Raw genomic sequence first — 17488 nt, 5'->3', positions numbered from 1 at the left:
GCTTCTCGCCCGTTTGGGTTCACCGCATGTTGCAACTGGTCTCGGGGGGCCAAACGGCAATTGCGGTCAACGGCGAAGTAGGCCAATACTTTCGCAATAAACGAGGGCTGCGTCAGGGAGACCCAGCTTCTCCGCTGTTGTTTAACTTCGTGGCCGATGCTCTGGTTGCAATGTTGGACAAGGCTATATCGGCTGGACAACTAAGGGGGGTTGCCAACCAGTTGGTTCCGGGAGGGGTTTCCCACCTACAGCACGCAGATGATACACTACTACTGTTCGAGCCTGATAGGCATAGCATTGCTACGGTCAAAGCTATCCTGCTGAGCTTCGAACTCAAGTCTGGCCTAAAAATCAACTTCCACAAATGTGAAGTGGTTGCCATGGGGATGGGGCCAGACGAGAGTCAGGATGTGGCAGATCTGCTCAACTGCAAATTGGGATATTTGCCACTCCATTACCTGGGGCTTCTGATAGGGGATCGGGCTCCCACCATCCTGGACTGGGCCCCCCTTGCAATACGGTGGCTGGCCGGGTGGGACCGTGGCGAGGGAGATTTACGTCATCGGGAGCACGGCTAATTCTCACGAATTCCAGCCTCTCCTCGCTTCCCATGTTCACCATGGGGCTGTTTCTGCTTGCCAAAGGCGAGCATTCCAAGTTGGACACGCCGCGGTCCCGCTTCTTCTGGGAAGGAGCCAGCCCGAAACGGAAGTATCACCTTGTCAATTGGACGGCCGTGTGCCGTCCCAAGTCCCGGGGGGGATTGGGGGTGATGAATTCCAGGTTGATGAACGCTGCACTTATGTGCATATGGATTTGGAAGCTGTCCCAGGGTGAAAGTGGTCTCTGGGTTGACCTTCTTAGAGCCAAGTACTTCCCGACGGGTAACTTCTTTGCAGCTATAGGAAGGGGGTCCCCCTTTTGGAACTCCATCCAGGAGCTAAAACCAATCTTCGCCATGGGGGCAAAGTTTCAGGTTAAGGATGGCTGCTCAGCGCGTTTTGGGACGGACCTATGGATTGGCGACCAGCCTCTCTGGTCCAGATTTAGACAGCTGTTTAGTATTGCGCTCAAACTGCACATTTTTGTGGCGCAAGGTTTGGCCGAGTCCCCGCCTGTTCTGCAGTTTCGTCGGGAACTGACTGGCCCGGAGACAGCAAGTTTGGCAAACTTGCTAACTCTTCTGGAGGGTGTCGTGCTATCCCAAGGCCCGGACGTGGTGACGTGGCGTCTCAACGCCTCCGGCAAGTTCTTGGTAAACTCCCTGTACCGAGCTCTCGCTAGGGGCACCCAACAGCAAGTCGCATATGGGCTTTGGAAGGCAATGCTGCCCCTCAAAATCAAGAATTTCTTTTGGCAAATGTGTCGTGGCAAGCTCCCCACATCTGTGAACATAGCCAAACGCAACGGGCCATCCAACGGGTCTTGCGCGGTGTGCGGGGAGCCCGAAACGGTGAACCACATGTTCTTCCAATGCCACTTGGCCCGGTTTGCGTGGAGTGCGGTCCGAGAGGCCGCTGGCCGGGATTGGGATCCTAGGTCATGTTCTGAGCTGGGCGCTTGCTACCTCTTGAGCACTGCGTTGGTTTTCCCTTGAAGAGGAAAGGGTGATGCAGCAAAGTAGCGTAAGTATTTCCCTCAGTTTTTGAGAACCAAGGTATCAATCCAGTAGGAGACCACGTACGAGTCCCTCGCACCTACACAAACAAATAAATCCTCGCAACCAACGCAATAAAGGGGTTGTCAATCCCTTCACGGTCACTTACGAGAGTGAGATCTGATAGATATGATAAGATAATATTTTTGGTATTTTTATGATAAAGATGCAAAGTAAAATAAAAGGTAATAAAAATAGCTAACTGTTGGAAGATTAATATGATGGAAAATAGACCCGGGGGCCATAGGTTTCCCTAGAGGCTTCTCTCGAGAGCATAAGTATTACGGTGGGTGAACAAATTGTTGGGGAACGTAGCAGAAATTCAAAATTTTCTACGCATCACCAAGATCAATCTATGGAGTAATCTAGCAACGAGGGGAAGGGGAGTGCATCTACATACTATTGTAGATCGCGATGCGGAAGCGTTGCAAGAACGCGGATGAGGGAGTCATACTCGTAGCGATTCAGATCGCGGTTGATTCCGATCTAAGCACCGAAGAACGGTGCCTCCGCGTTCAACACACGTGCAGCCCGGTGACTTCTCCCACGCCTTGATCCAGCAAGGAGAGAGGGAGAGGTTGGGGAAGACTCCGTCCAGCAGCAGCACGATGGCGCGGTGGTGGTGGAGGAGCGTGGCAATCCCGCAGGGCTTCGCCAAGCACCACGGGAGAGGAGGAGGAAGAGGGATAGGGCTGCGCTAAGAGGAAGATGAACTTCGTGTGTTGGGCTGCCCATTTGCCTCCACTATATATAGGGGGAGAGGGAGGGCTGCGCCCCCTCTAGGGTTCCACCCCAAGGGGTGGCGGCCAGCCCTAGATCCCATCTAGGGGGGCGGCCAAGGGGAGGAGAAGGGGGGGCGCCACTAGGGTGGGCCTTAAGGCCCATCTGGACCTAGGGTTTGCCCCCTCCCACTCTCCCATGCGCCTTGGGCCTTGGTGGGGGGGTGCACCAGCCCACCTGGGGCTGGTCCCCTCCCACACTTGGCCCACGCAGCCTTCTGGGGCTGGTGGCCCCACTTGGTGGACCCCCGGGACCCTCCCGGTGGTCCCGGTACATTACCGATATCACCCGAAACTTTTCCGGTGTCCAAAACAGGACTTCCCATATATAAATCTTTACCTCCGGACCATTCCGGAACTCCTCGTGACGTCCGGGATCTCATCCGGGACTCCGAACAACATTCGGTAACCACGTACATACTTTCCCTATAACCCTAGCGTCATCGAACCTTAAGTGTGTAGACCCTACGGGTTCGGGAACCATGCAGACATGACCGAGACGTTCTCCGGCCAATAACCAACAGCGGGATCTGGATACCCATGTTGGCTCCCACATGTTCCACGATGATCTCATCAGATGAACCACGATGTCGGGGATTCAATCAATCCCGTATTCAATTCCCTTTGTCTATCGGTATGCTACTTGCCCGAGATTCGATCGTCGGTATCCCGATACCTTGTTCAATCTCGTTACCAGCAGGTCTCTTTACTCGTTCCGTAACTCACATCATCCCGTGATCAACTCCTTGGTCACATTGTGCACATTATGATGATGTCCTACCGAGTGGGCCCAGAGATACCTCTCCGTTTACACGGAGTGACAAATCCCAGTCTCGATTCGTGCCAACCCAACAGACACTTTCGGAGATACCTGTAGTGCACCTTTATAGCCACCCAGTTACGTTGTGACGTTTGGTACACCCAAAGCATTCCTACGATATCCGGGAGTTGCACAATCTCATGGTCTATGGAAATGATACTTGACATTAGAAAAGCTCTGAGCAAACGAACTACATGATCTTGTGCTAGGCTTAGGATTGGGTCTTGTCCATCACATCATTCTCCTAATGATGTGATCCCGTTATCAACGACATCCAATGTCCATGGTCAGGAAACCGTCACCATCTATTGATCAACGAGCTAGTCAACTAGAGGCTTACTAGGGACATGGTGTTGTCTATGTATCCACACATGTATCTGAGTTTCCTATCAATACAATTCTAGCATGGATAATAAATGATTATCATGAACAAGGAAATATAATAATAACCTATTTATTATTGCCTCTAGGGCATATTTCCAACACAAATTACTGTTGAGCAATTGACCGAATTGAGCATAGTTATGAGAATATCTAGGTATGATCATGTATATAGGCATCACGTCCGAGACAAGTAGCCCGACTCCTGCCTGCATCTACTACTATTACTCCACACATCGACCGCTATCCAGCATGCATCTAGAGTATTAAGTTCATAAGAACAGAGTAACGCTTTAAGCAAGATGACATGATGCAGAGGGATACACTCATGCAATATGATATAAACCCCATCTTGTTATCCTCGATGGCAACAATACAATACGTGCCTTGCTGCCCCTACTGTCATTGGGAAAGGACACCGCAAGATTGAACCCAAAGCTAAGCACTTCTCCCATTGCAAGAAAGATCAATCTAGTAGGCCAAACCAAACTGATAATTCGAAGAGACTTGCAAAGATAACCAATCATACATAAAAGAATTCAGAGGAGATTCAAATATTGTTCATAGATAAACTTGATCATAAACCCACAATTCATCGGTCTCAACAAACACACCGAAAAGAAGATTACATCGAATAGATCTCCACCAGAGAGGGGGAGAACAGTGTATTGAGATCCAAAAAGAGAGAAGAAGCCATCTAGCTAATAACTGTGGACCCGAAGGTCTCAGGTAAACTACTCACACATCATCGGAGAGGCTATGGTGTTGATGTAGAAGCCCTCCGTGATCGATGCCCCCTCCGGCAGAGCTCCGGAAAAGGCCCCAAGATGGGATCTCACGGGTACAGAAGGTTGCGGCGGTGGAATTAGGTTTTTGGCTCCGTATCTGGTAGTTTGGGGGTACGTAGGTATATATAGGAGGAAGAAGTACGTCGGTGGAGCAACGTGGGGCCCACGAGGGTGAAGGGCGCGCCCAGGGGGGTAGGCGCGCCCAGGGGGTAGGCGCGCCCCCCTACCTCGTGCCCTCCTGGTTGATGTCTTGACGTAGGGTCCAAGTCATCTGGATCACGCTCGTTCCGAAAAGTACGTTCCCGAAGGTTTCATTCCGTTTGGACTCCGTTTGATATTCTTTTTCTGCGAAACTCTGAAATAGGCAAAAACAGCAATTCTGAGCTGGGCCTCAGGTTAATAGGTTAGTCCCAAAAATAATATAAAAGTGTATAATAAAGCCCATTAATGTCCAAAACAGAATATAATATAGCATGGAACAATAAAAAATTATAGATTCGTTGGAGACGTATCAAGCATCCCCAAGCTTAATTCATGCTCGTCCTCGAGTAGGTAAATGATAAAAACAGAATTTTTGACGTGGAATGCTACTTGGCATAATTTCAATGTAATTCTCTTAATTGTGGTATGAATATTCAGATCCGAAAGATTCAAGACAAAAGTTTAATATTAACATAAAAATAATAATACTTCAAGCATACTAACTAAGCAATTATGTCTTCTCAAAATAACATGGCCAAAGAAAGTTATCCCTACAAAATCATATAGTCCGGCTATGCTCTATCTTCACCACACAAAATATTTAAATCATGCACAACCCTGATGACAAGCCAAGCAATTGTTTCATACTTTTAGTGTTCTCAAACTTTTTCAATCTTCACGCAATACATGAGCGTGAGCCATGGACATAGTGTTGGAAATATGCCCTAGAGGCAATAATAAATGGTTATTATTATATTTCTTTGTTCATGATAATTGTCTATTGTTCATGCTATAATTGTGTTATCCGGAAATCATAATACATGTGTGAATACATAGACCACAACGTGTCCCTAGTAAGCCTCTAGTTGACTAGCTCGTTGATCAACAGATAGTCATGGTTTCCTGACCATGGACATTGGATGTCATTGATAACGGGATCACATCATTAGGAGAATGATGTGATGGACAAGACCCAATCCTAAGCATAGCGCAAAGATCGTGTAGTTCGTTTGCTAGAGATTTTCCAGTGTCAAGTATCTTTTCCTTAGACCATGAGATCGTGTAACTCCCGGATATCGTAGGAGTGCTTTGGGTGTGCCAAACGTCACAACGTAAGTGGGTGACTATAAAGGTGCACTACGGGTATCTCTGAAAGTGTCTGTTGGGTTGACACGGATCGAGACTGGGATTTGTCATTCCGTGTGACGGAGAGGTATCTCTGGGCCCACTCGGTAATGCATCATCATAATGAGCTCAATGTGACTAAGGAGTTAGCCACGGGATCATGCATTGCGGTACGAGTAAAGAGACTTGCCGGTAACGAGATTGAACAAGGTATTGGGATACCGACGATCGAATCTCGGGCAAGTAACATACCGATTGACAAAGGGAATTGTATACGGGATTGATTGAATCCTCGACATCGTGGTTCATTTGATGAGATCATCGTGGAACATGTAGGAGCCAACATGTGTATCTAGATCCCGCTGTTGGTTATTGACCGGAGAGGCGTCTCGGTCATGTCTGCATGTCTCCCGAACCCGTAGGGTCTACACACTTAAGGTTCGGTGACGCTAGGGTTGTAGAGATATTAGTATGCGGAAACCCGAAAGTTGTTCGGAGTCCCGGATGAGATCCCGGACGGCACGAGGAGTTCTGGAATGGTCCGGAGGTGAAGAATTATATATAGGAAGTCCAGTTTCGGCCACCGGGAAAGTTTCGGGGGTTATCGGTATTGTACCGGGACCACCAGAAGGGTCCCGGGGGTCCACCGGGTGGGGCCACCTATCCCGGAGGGCCCCATGGGCTGAAGTGGGAAGGGAACCAGCCCTTAGTGGGCTGGGGCGCCCCCCCTTGGGCCTCCCCCTGCGCCTAGGGTTGGAAACCCTAGGGGTGGGGGCGCCCCACTTGGCTTGGGGGGAAGCCACCCCCCCTTCCCCCTTGGCCGCCGCCCCCCCTTGGAGATCTGATCTCCCAGGGCCGGCGCCCCCCCAGGAGGCCTATATATAGTGGGGGGGGGGAGGGCAACAACAACACAGCCCCTGGCGCCTCCCTCTCCCCCTGCAACACCTCTCCCTCCCGCTTGCGCTTGGCGAAGCCCTGCCGGGATCCCCGCTACATCCACCACCACGCCGTCGTGCTGCTGGATCTCCATCAACCTCTCCTTTCCCCTTGCTGGATCAAGAAGGAGGAGACGTCACTGCTCCGTACGTGTGTTGAACGCGGAGGTGCCGTCCGTTCGGCACTCGGTCATCGGTGATTTGGATCACGACGAGTACGACTCCATCAACCCCGTTCATTAGAACGCTTCCGCTCGCGATCTACAAGGGTATGTAGATGCACTCCTTTCCCCTCGTTGCTAGTATACTCCATAGATGGATCTTGGTGATGCATAGGAAATTTAAAAATTCTGCTACGATCCCCAACAGTGGCATCATGAGCCAGGCCTATGCGTAGTTACTATGCACGAGTAGAACACAAAGCAGTTGTGGGCGTAGATCATGTCAATTTACTTGCCGCTACTAGTCCTATCTTGATTCGGCGGCATCGTGGGATGAAGCGGCCCGGACCGACCTTACACGTACGCTTACGTGAGACTGGTTCCACCGACTGACATGCACTAGTTGCATAAGGTGGCTGGCGGGTGTCTGTCTCTCCCACTTTAGTCGGATCGGATTCGAAGAAAAGGGTCCTTATGAAGGGTAAATAGTAATTGGCATATCACGTTGTGCTTTTACGTAGGTAAGAAACGTTCTTGCTAGAAACCTATAGAAGCCACGTAAAAACATGCAACAACAACTAGAGGCGTCTAACTTGTTTTTGCAGCATATGCCTTGTGATGTGATATGGCCAGAAGATGTGATGAATGAAATATATGTGATGTATGAGATTGATCATATTCTTGTAATAGGAATCACGACTTGCATGTCGATGAGTATGACAACTGGCAGGAGCCATAGGAGTTGTCTTTATTTTTTGTATGACCTGCGTGTCATTGAATAACGCCATGTAAATTACTTTACTTTATTGCTAAACGCGTTAGCCATAGAAGTAGAAGTAATCGTTGGCGTGACAACTTCATGAAGACACGATGATGGAGATCATGGTGTCATGCCGGTGACGAAGATGATCATGACGCCTCGAAGATGGAGATCGAAGGAGCAAAATGATATTGGCCATATCATGTCACTATTTGATTGCATGTGATGTTTATCATGTTTTGCATCTTATTTGCTTAGCGACGGTAGTAAGTAAGATGATCCCTTATAATAATTTCAAGAAAGTTTTCCCCCTAACTGTGCACCGTTGCGAAGGTTCGTTGTTTCGAAGAACCACGTGATGATCTAGTGTGATAGATTCTAACGTTCGCATACAACGGGTGTTGACGAGCCTAGCATGTACAGACATGGCCTCGGAACACACGCAATACACTTAGGTTGACTTGACGAGCCTAGCATGTACAGACATGGCCTCGGAACACGGAGGACCGAAAGGTCGAGCATGAGTTGTATAGAAGATACGATCAACATGGAGATGTTCACCGATCTTGACTAGTCCGTCTCACGTGATGATTGGACACGGCCTAGTTAACTCGGATCATGTTTCACTTAGATGACTAGAGGGATGTCTATCTGAGTGGGATTTCATTGAATAATTTGATTAGATGAACTTAATTATCATGAACTTAGTCTAAAATCTTTACAATATGTCTTGTAGATCAAATGGCCCACGTTGTCCTCAACTTCTACGCGTTCCTAGAGAAAACCAAGCTGAAAGATGATGGCAGCAACTATACGGACTGGGTCCGGAACCTTAGGATCATCCTCATAGCTGCCAAGAAAGATTATGTCCTAGAAGCACCGCTAGGTGAAGCACCCATCCCAGAGAACCAAGACGTTATGAACGCTTGGCAATCACGTGCTGATGATTACTCCCTCATTCAATGCGGCATGCTTTACAACTTAGAACTGGGGCTCCAAAAGCGTTTTGAGAAACATGGAGCATATGAGATGTTCGAAGAGCTGAAAATGGTTTTCCAAGCTCATGCCCGGGTCGAGAGATATGAAGTCTCCGACAAGTTCTTCAGCTGTAAAATGGAGGAAAATAGTTCTGTAAGTGAGCACATACTCAGAATGTCTGGGTTACACAACCGCTTGTCTCAGTTGGGAGTTAATCTCCCAGATGACGCGGTCATTGACAGAATCCTTCAGTCACTTCCACCAAGCTACAAGAGCTTTGTGATGAACTTCAATATGCAGGGGATGGAAAAGACCATTCCTGAGGTATATTCAATGCTGAAATCAGCGGAGGTGGAGATCAAAAAGGAACATCAAGTGTTGATGGTGAATAAAACCACTAAGTTCAAGAAAGGCAAGGGTAAGAAGAACTTCAAGAAGGACGGCAAGGGAGTTGCCGGGAAGAAGTCGAAGAATGGACCCAAGCCTGAGACTGAGTGCTTTTATTGCAAGGGAAGTGGTCACTGGAAGCGGAACTGCCCCAAATACTTAGCGGACAAGAAGGCCGGCAACACCAAAGGTATATGTGATATACATGTAATTGATGTGTACCTTACCAGTACTCGTACTAGCTCCTGGGTATTTGATACCGGTGCGGTTGCTCATATTTGTAACTCAAAATAGGAGCTGCGGAATAAGCGGAGACTGGCCAAGGACGAGGTGACGATGCGCGTCGGGAATGGTTCCAAGGTCGATGTGATCGCCGCCAGCACGCTACCTCTACATTTACCTACGGGATTAGTTTTAAACCTCAATAATTGTTATTTAGTGCCAGCTTTGAGCATGAACATTGTATCAGGATCTCGTTTAATGCAAGATGGCTACTCATTTAAATCCGAGAATAATGGTTGTTCTATTTATCTGAGAGATATGTTTTTATGGTCATGCCCCGCTGGTCAATGGTTTATTCTTAATGAATCTCGAACGTGATGTTACACATATTCATAGTGTGAATACCAAAAGATGTAAAGTTGATAACGATAGTCCCACATACTTGTGGCACTGCCGCCTTGGTCACATTGGTATCAAACGCATGAAGAAGCTCCATGCAGATGGACTTTTGGAGTCTCTTGATTACGAATCATTTGACACGTGCGAACCATGCCTCATGGGTAAGATGACCAAGACTCCGTTCTCCGGAACAATGGAGCGAGCAACCAACTTATTAGAAATCATACATACCGATGTGTGCGGTCCAATGAGTGTTGAGGCTCGCGGTGTATGTTCTCACTCTCACTGATGATTTAAGTAGATATGGGTATGTCTACCTAATGAAACACAAGTCTGAAACCTTTGAAAAGTTCAAGGAATTTCAGAGTGAGGTTGAGAATCAACGTGACAGAAAAATAAAGTTCCTGCGATCAGATCGTGGAGGGGAATATTTAAGTCACGAATTTGGTACACACTTAAGGAAATGTGGAATCGTTTCACAACTCACGCCGCCTGGAACACCTCAGCGAAATGGTGTGTCCGAACGTCGTAATCGCACTCTATTAGATATGGTGCGATCTATGATGTCTCTTACCGATTTACCGCTATCATTTTGGGGATACGCTCTAGAGACAGCTGCATTCACTTTAAATAGGGCTCCGTCGAAATCCGTTGAGACGACACCGTATGAATTATGGTTTGGGAAGAAACCTAAGCTGTCGTTTCTAAAAGTTTGGGGATGTGATGCTTATGTCAAGAAACTTCAACCTGAAAAGCTCAAACCCAAGTCGGAGAAATGCGTCTTCATAGAATACCCTAAGGAAACTATTGGGTATACCTTCTACCTCAGATCCGAAGGCAAGATCTTCGTTGCCAAGAACGGGTCCTTTCTGGAGAAAGAGTTTCTCTCGAAGGAAGTAAGTGGGAGGAAAGTGGAACTTGATGAGGTGATAGTCACCCCTTCCGAACCGGAAAGTAGCGCAGCGCGGGAAGATATTCCTGTGGTGCTTACGACTGGGGAGGAAGTTAATGATGATGATCATGAAGCTTCGGATCAAATTACTGCTGAACTTCGAAGGTCCACAAGGACACGTTCCGCACCAGAGTGGTACGGCAACCCTGTCCTGGAAATCATGTTGTTAGACAACGGTGAACCTTCGAACTATGAAGAAGCGATGGCGGGCCCGGATTCCGACAAATGGCTAGAAGCCATGAAATCCGAGATAGGATCCATGTATGAAAACGAAGTATGGACTTTGACTGACTTGCCCGATGATCGGCGAGCCATAGAAAATAAATGGATCTTTAAGAAGAAGATAGACGCGGATGGTAATGTGGCCATCTATAAGGCTCGACTTGTCGCTAAGGGTTATCGACAAGTTCAAGGGGTTGACTACGATGAGACTTTCTCACCCGTAGCGAAGCTGAAGTCCGTCCGAATCATGTTAGCAATTGCCGCATTCTATGATTATGAGATATGGCAAATGGACGTCAAAACGGCATTCCTTAACGGCTTCCTTAAGGAAGAATTGTATATGATGCAGCCGGAAGGTTTTGTCGATCCTAAGAATGCTAACAAAGTATGCAAGCTCCAGCGCTCAATCTATGGGCTGGTGCAAGCATCTCGGAGTTGGAACATTCGCTTTGATGAGATGATCAAAGCGTTTGGGTTTACACAGACTTATGGAGAAGCCTGTGTTTACAAGAAAGTGAGTGGGAGCTCTGTAGCATTTCTCATATTATATGTGGATGACATACTATTGATGGGAAATGATATAGAATTCTTGGAAAGTATAAAGGCCTATTTGAATAAGTGTTTTTCAATGAAGGACCTTGGAGAAGCTGCTTATATATTAGGCATCAAGATCTATAGAGATAGATCAAGACGCCTCATTGGTCTTTCACAGAGTACATACCTTGACAAGATATTGAAGAAGTTCAGTATGGATCAGTCCAAGAAGGGGTTCTTGCCTGTGTTGCAAGGTGTGCAATTGAGCACGGCTCAATGCCCGACCACGACAGAAGATATAGAAGAGATGAGTGTCATCCCCTATGCCTCGGCCATAGGGTCTATTATGTATGCCATGCTGTGTACCAGACCTGATCTAAACCTTGTCGTAAGTTTGGTAGGAAGGTACCAAAGTAATCCCGGCAAGGAACACTGGATAGCGGTCAAGAATATCCTGAAGTACCTGAAGAGGACTAAGGATATGTTTCTCGTTTATGGAGGTGACGAAGAGCTCGTCGTAAAGGGTTACGTCGATGCTAGCTTCGACACAGATCTGGATGACTCGAAGTCACAGACCGGATACGTGTATATTTTGAATGGAGGAGCAGTAAGCTGGTGCAGTTGCAAGCAAAGCGTCGTGGCGGGATCTACATGTGAAGCGGAGTACATGGCGGCCTCAGAGGCAGCACAGGAAGCAGTCTGGATAAAGGAGTTCATTACCGACCTAGGGGTGATTCCCAATGCGTCGGGCCCGATGACTCTCTTCTGTGACAACACTGGAGCTATTGCCCTTGCCAAGGAGCCCAGGTTTCACAGGAAGACCAGGCATATCAAGCGTCGCTTCAACTCCATTCGTGAAAGTGTTCAAAATGGAGACATAGATATTTGTAAAGTACATACGGACCTGAATGTAGCAGATCCGTTGACTAAACCTCTCCCTAGAGCAAAACATGATCAACACCAGAACGCTATGGGTGTTCGATTCATCACAATGTAACTAGATTATTGACTCTAGTGCAAGTGGGAGACTGTTGGAAATATGCCCTAGAGGCAATAATAAATGGTTATTATTATATTTCTTTGTTCATGATAATTGTCTATTGTTCATGCTATAATTGTGTTATCCGGAAATCGTAATACATGTGTGAATACATAGACCACAACGTGTCCCTAGTAAGCCTCTAGTTGACTAGCTCGTTGATCAACAGATAGTCATGGTTTCCTGACTATGGACATTGGATGTCATTGATAACAGGATCACATCATTAGGAGAATGATGTGATGGACAAGACCCAATCCTAAGCATAGCGCAAAGATCGTGTAGTTCGTTTGCTAGAGCTTTTCCAATGTCAAGTATCTTTTCCTTAGACCATGAGATCGTGTAACTCCCGGATATCGTAGGAATGCTTTGGGTGTGCCAAACGTCACAACGTAACTGGGTGACTATAAAGGTGCACTATGGGTATCTCTGAAAGTGTCTGTTGGGTTGACACGGATCGAGACTGGGATTTGTCACTCCGTCTGACGGAGAGGTATCTCTGGGCCCACTCGGTAATGCATCATCATAATGAGCTCAATGTGACTAAGGAGTTAGCCACAGGATCATGCATTGCGGTACGAGTAAAGAGACTTGCCGGTAACGAGATTGAACAAGGTATTGGGATACCGACGATCGAATCTCGGGCAAGTAACATACCGATTGACAAAGGGAATTGTATACGGGATTGATTGAATCCTCGACATCGTGGTTCATCCGATGAGATCATCGTGGAACATGTAGGAGCCAACATGGGTATCCAGATCCCGCTGTTGGTTATTGACCGGAGAGGCGTCTCGGTCATGTCTGCATGTCTCCCGAACCCGTAGGGTCTACACACTTAAGGTTCGGTGACGCTAGGGTTGTAGAGATATTAGTATGCGGAAACCCGAAAGTTGTTCGGAGTCCCGGATGAGATCCCGGACGTCACGAGGAGTTCCGGAATGGTCCGGAGGTGAAGAATTATATATAGGAAGTCCAGTTTCGGCCACCGGGAAAGTTTCAGGGGTTATCGGTATTGTACCGGGACCACCGGGTGGGGCCACCTATCCCGGAGGGCCCCATGGGCTTAAGTGGGAAGGGAACCAGCCCTTAGTGGGCTGGGGCGCCCCCCCTTGGGCCTCCCCCTGCGCCTAGGGTTGGAAACCCTAGGGGTGGGGGCGCCCCACTTGGCTTGGGGGGGAAGCCACCCCCCTTCCCCCTTGGCCGTCGCCCCCCCTTGGAGATCTGATCTCCCAGGGCCGCCCCCCCCAGGGGGCCTATATATAGTGGGGGGAGGGAGGGCAGCAACAACACAGCCCCTGGCGCCTCCCTCTCCCCCTGCAACACCTCTCCCTCCCGCTTGCGCTTGGCGAAGCCCTGCCGGGATCCCCGCTACATCCACCACCACGCCGTCGTGCTGCTGGATCTCCATCAACCTCTCCTTTCCCCTTGCTGGATCAAGAAGGAGGAGACGTCGCTGCTCCGTACGTGTGTTGAACGCGGAGGTGCCGTCCGTTCGGCACTCGGTCATCGGTGATTTGGATCACGACGAGTACGACTCCATCAACCCCGTTCATTAGAACGCTTCCGCTCGCGATCTACAAGGGTATGTAGATGCACTCCTTTCCCCTCTTGCTAGTATACTCCATAGATGGATCTTGGTGATGCGTTGGAAATTTAAAAATTCTGCTACGATCCCCAACACATAGCACTATATGTGGAATAGAATGGTGGTTGTGGAGAAGACAAAAAAAAGGAGAAGATAGTCTCACATCAACTAGGCGTATCAACGGGCTATGGAGATGCCCATTAATAGATATCAATGTGAGTGAGTAGGGATTGCCATGCAACGGATGCACTTAGAGCTGTAAGTATATGAAAGCTCAACAAAAGGAACTAAGTGGGTGTGCATCCAACTCGCTTGCTCACGAAGACCTAGGGCATTTTGAGGAAGCCCATCATTGGAATATACAAGCCAAGTTCTATAATGAAAAAAATATTTCCCACTAGTATATGAAAGTGATATCATAGGAGACTCTCTATCATGAAGATCATGGTGCTACTTTGAAGCACAAGTGTGGTAAAAGGATAGTAACATTGTCCCTTCTCTCTTTTTCTCTTATTTTTTTATTTCGTCTGGAGTCTCATCCCGACTTGTGGGGGAATCATAGTCTCCATCATCCTTTCCTCACTTGGGACAATGCTCTAAAAAATGATGATCATCACACTTTTATTTACTTAGAACTCAACAATTGCAACTCAATACTTAGAACAAAATATGACTCTATGTGAATGCCTCCGGCGGTGTACCGGGATATGCAATGAATCAAGAGTGACATGTATGAAAGAATTATGAACGGTGGCTTTGCCACAAATACGATGTCAACTACATGATCATGCGAAGCAATATGACAATGATGGAGCGTGTCATAATAAACAAAACGGTGGTAAGTTGCATGGGAATATATCTCGGAATGGCTATGGAAATGCCATGATAGGTAGGTATGGTGGCTGTTTTGAGGAAGGTATATGGTGAGTGTATGATACCGGCGAAACGTGCGCGGTATTAGAGAGGCCAGCAATGGTGGAAGGAGGAAAAGTGCGTATAATCCATGGACTCAACATTAGTCATAAAGAACTCATATACTTATTGCAAAAATCTACAATTTATCAAAGCAAAGTATTACGCGCATGCTCCTAGGGGGGTAGATTGGTAGGAGAAGACCATCGCTCGTCCCCGACCGCCACTCATAAGGAAGACAATCAATAAATAAATCATGCTCCGACTTCATCACATAACGGTTCACCATACGTGCATGCTACGGGAATCACAAACTTTAACACAAGTATTTCTCAAATTCAAAACTACTCAACTAGCATGACTCTAATATCACCATCTTCATATCTCAAAACAAGTATCTAGTATCAAACTTCTCATAATATTCAACACACTCATAAGATTTTTTTTTACTAATCTTAAATGCCTATCATTGTCAAAGCAAACTACCATGCTGTTTTGTAGGACTCTCAAAATAATCTAAGTGAAGCATGAGAGAACAATAGTTTCTATAAAACAAAATCACCACCGTGCTCTAAAAAATATAAGTGAAGCACTAGAGCAAAAACTATATAACTCAAAAGATATAAGTGAAGCACATAGAGTATTCTAATAATTTCCGAATCAAGTGTGTCTCTCTCAAAAGGTGTGTATAGCAAAGATGATTGTGGCAAACTAAAAAGCAAAGACTCAAATAATACAAGACGCTCCAAGCTAAACACATATCATGTGGTGAATAAAAATATAGCTCCAAGTAAAGTTACCGATGGAAGTAGACGAAAGAGGGGATGCCTTCCCGGGCATCCCCAAGCTTTGGCCTTTTGGTGTCCTTAGATTATCTTGTGGTGCCATGGGCATCCCCAAGCTTAGGCTCTTGCCACTCCTTGTTCCATAATCCATCAAATCTTTCACCCAAAACTTGAAAACTTCACAACACAAAACTTAACAGAAAATCTCGTGAGCTCCGTTCGCGGAAGAAAACAAAACACCACTTCAAGGTACTGTAATGAACTCATTATTTATTTATATTAGTGTTAAAACTACTGTATTACAACTTCTCTATGGTTTATAAACTATTTTACTAGCCATAGATTCATCAAAATAAGCAAACAACACACACAAAAACAGAATCTGTCAAAAACAGAACAGTCTGTAGTAGTCTGTAACTGACGCAAACTTCTGGAATACCAAAAATTCAGAAAAAATAGGAAGACCTATAAAATTTGTTTATTGATCAGCAGCAATTGGAATCAATATTTTATCACGTTCTGGTTATTGTTAACAATTATTTTCGTGAACAGAAAGTTTCTGCAATTTTCAGCAAGATCAAATAACTATCATCCAAGAAGATCCTATAGGTTAAACTTGGCACAAACACTAATTAAAACATAAAAACACATCTAACCAGAGGCTAAATCAAATATTTATTCCTAAAAATAAGCAAAAAACTAAAAACTAAAAATAAAATTGGGTTGCCTCCCAACAAGCGCTATCGTTTAACGCCCCTAGCTAGGCATAAAAGCAAGGATAGATCTAGGTATTGCCATCTTTGGTAGGCAATCCATAAGTGGCTCTCATAATAGATTCATAAGGTAATTTTATTTTCTTTCTAGGCAAGTGTTCCATGCCTTTCCTTAACGGAAATTGGAATCTAATATTCCCTTCCTTCATATCAATAATTGCACCAATCGTTCTAAGGAAAGGTCTACCAAGGATAATAGGACATGAAGGATTGCAATCTATATCAAGAACAATAAAATCTACATGCACATAATTCCTATTTGCAATAATAAGAACATCATTAATTCTTCCCATAGGTTTCTTAATGGTGGAATCCGCAAGGTGCAAGTTTAAAGAGCAATCATCAAAATCACGGAAACCTAGCAAATCGCACAAAGTTTTTGGGATCGTGGAAACACTAGCACCCAAATCACACAAAGCATAGCATTCATGATCTTTAATTTTAATTTTAATAGTAGGTTCCCACTCATCATAAAGTTTTCTAGGGATAGAAACTTCCAACTCAAGTTTTTCTCATAAGATTGCATCAAAGCATCAACGATATGTTTAGTAAAAGCTTTGTGTTGACTATAAGCATGTGGAGAATTTAGCACGGATTGCAACAAGGAAATACAATCTATCAAAGAGCAATTATCATAATTAAATTACTTGAAATCCAAAATAGTGGGTACATTAATATCTAGAGTTTTGATCTCTTCAATCCCACTTTTACCAATTTTTGCATCAAGATCTAAAAACTCCGAATTTTTGGAACGCCTTCTAGGTAAAGGTGGATCATATTCAGTCCCATCATTATCAAGATTCATATTGAAAAACAAAGATTTAATAGGGGACACATCAATAACTTTTAGATCTTCATCTTTATTTTTCATAGAAACTAGAAGAACACACTTTCACAAAACAATTTTTCTTAGCACGCATCCTAGCGGTTCTTTCTTTGAACTCATCAATGGAAATTCTCATGACTTTGAGAGACTCATTGATATCATGCTTAGGAGGAATAGATCTAAATTTCAAAGAATCAACATCAAGAGAAATTCTATTAACGTTCCTAGCCAATTCATCAACTTTAAGCAATTTTTCTTCAAGCA

Source organism: Aegilops tauschii, chromosome 2 (genome assembly GCF_002575655.3).
Source record: "Aegilops tauschii subsp. strangulata cultivar AL8/78 chromosome 2, Aet v6.0, whole genome shotgun sequence".
Taxonomy (NCBI): Eukaryota; Viridiplantae; Streptophyta; class Magnoliopsida; order Poales; family Poaceae; genus Aegilops; species Aegilops tauschii.
This window is presented reverse-complemented; position numbering follows the sequence as displayed.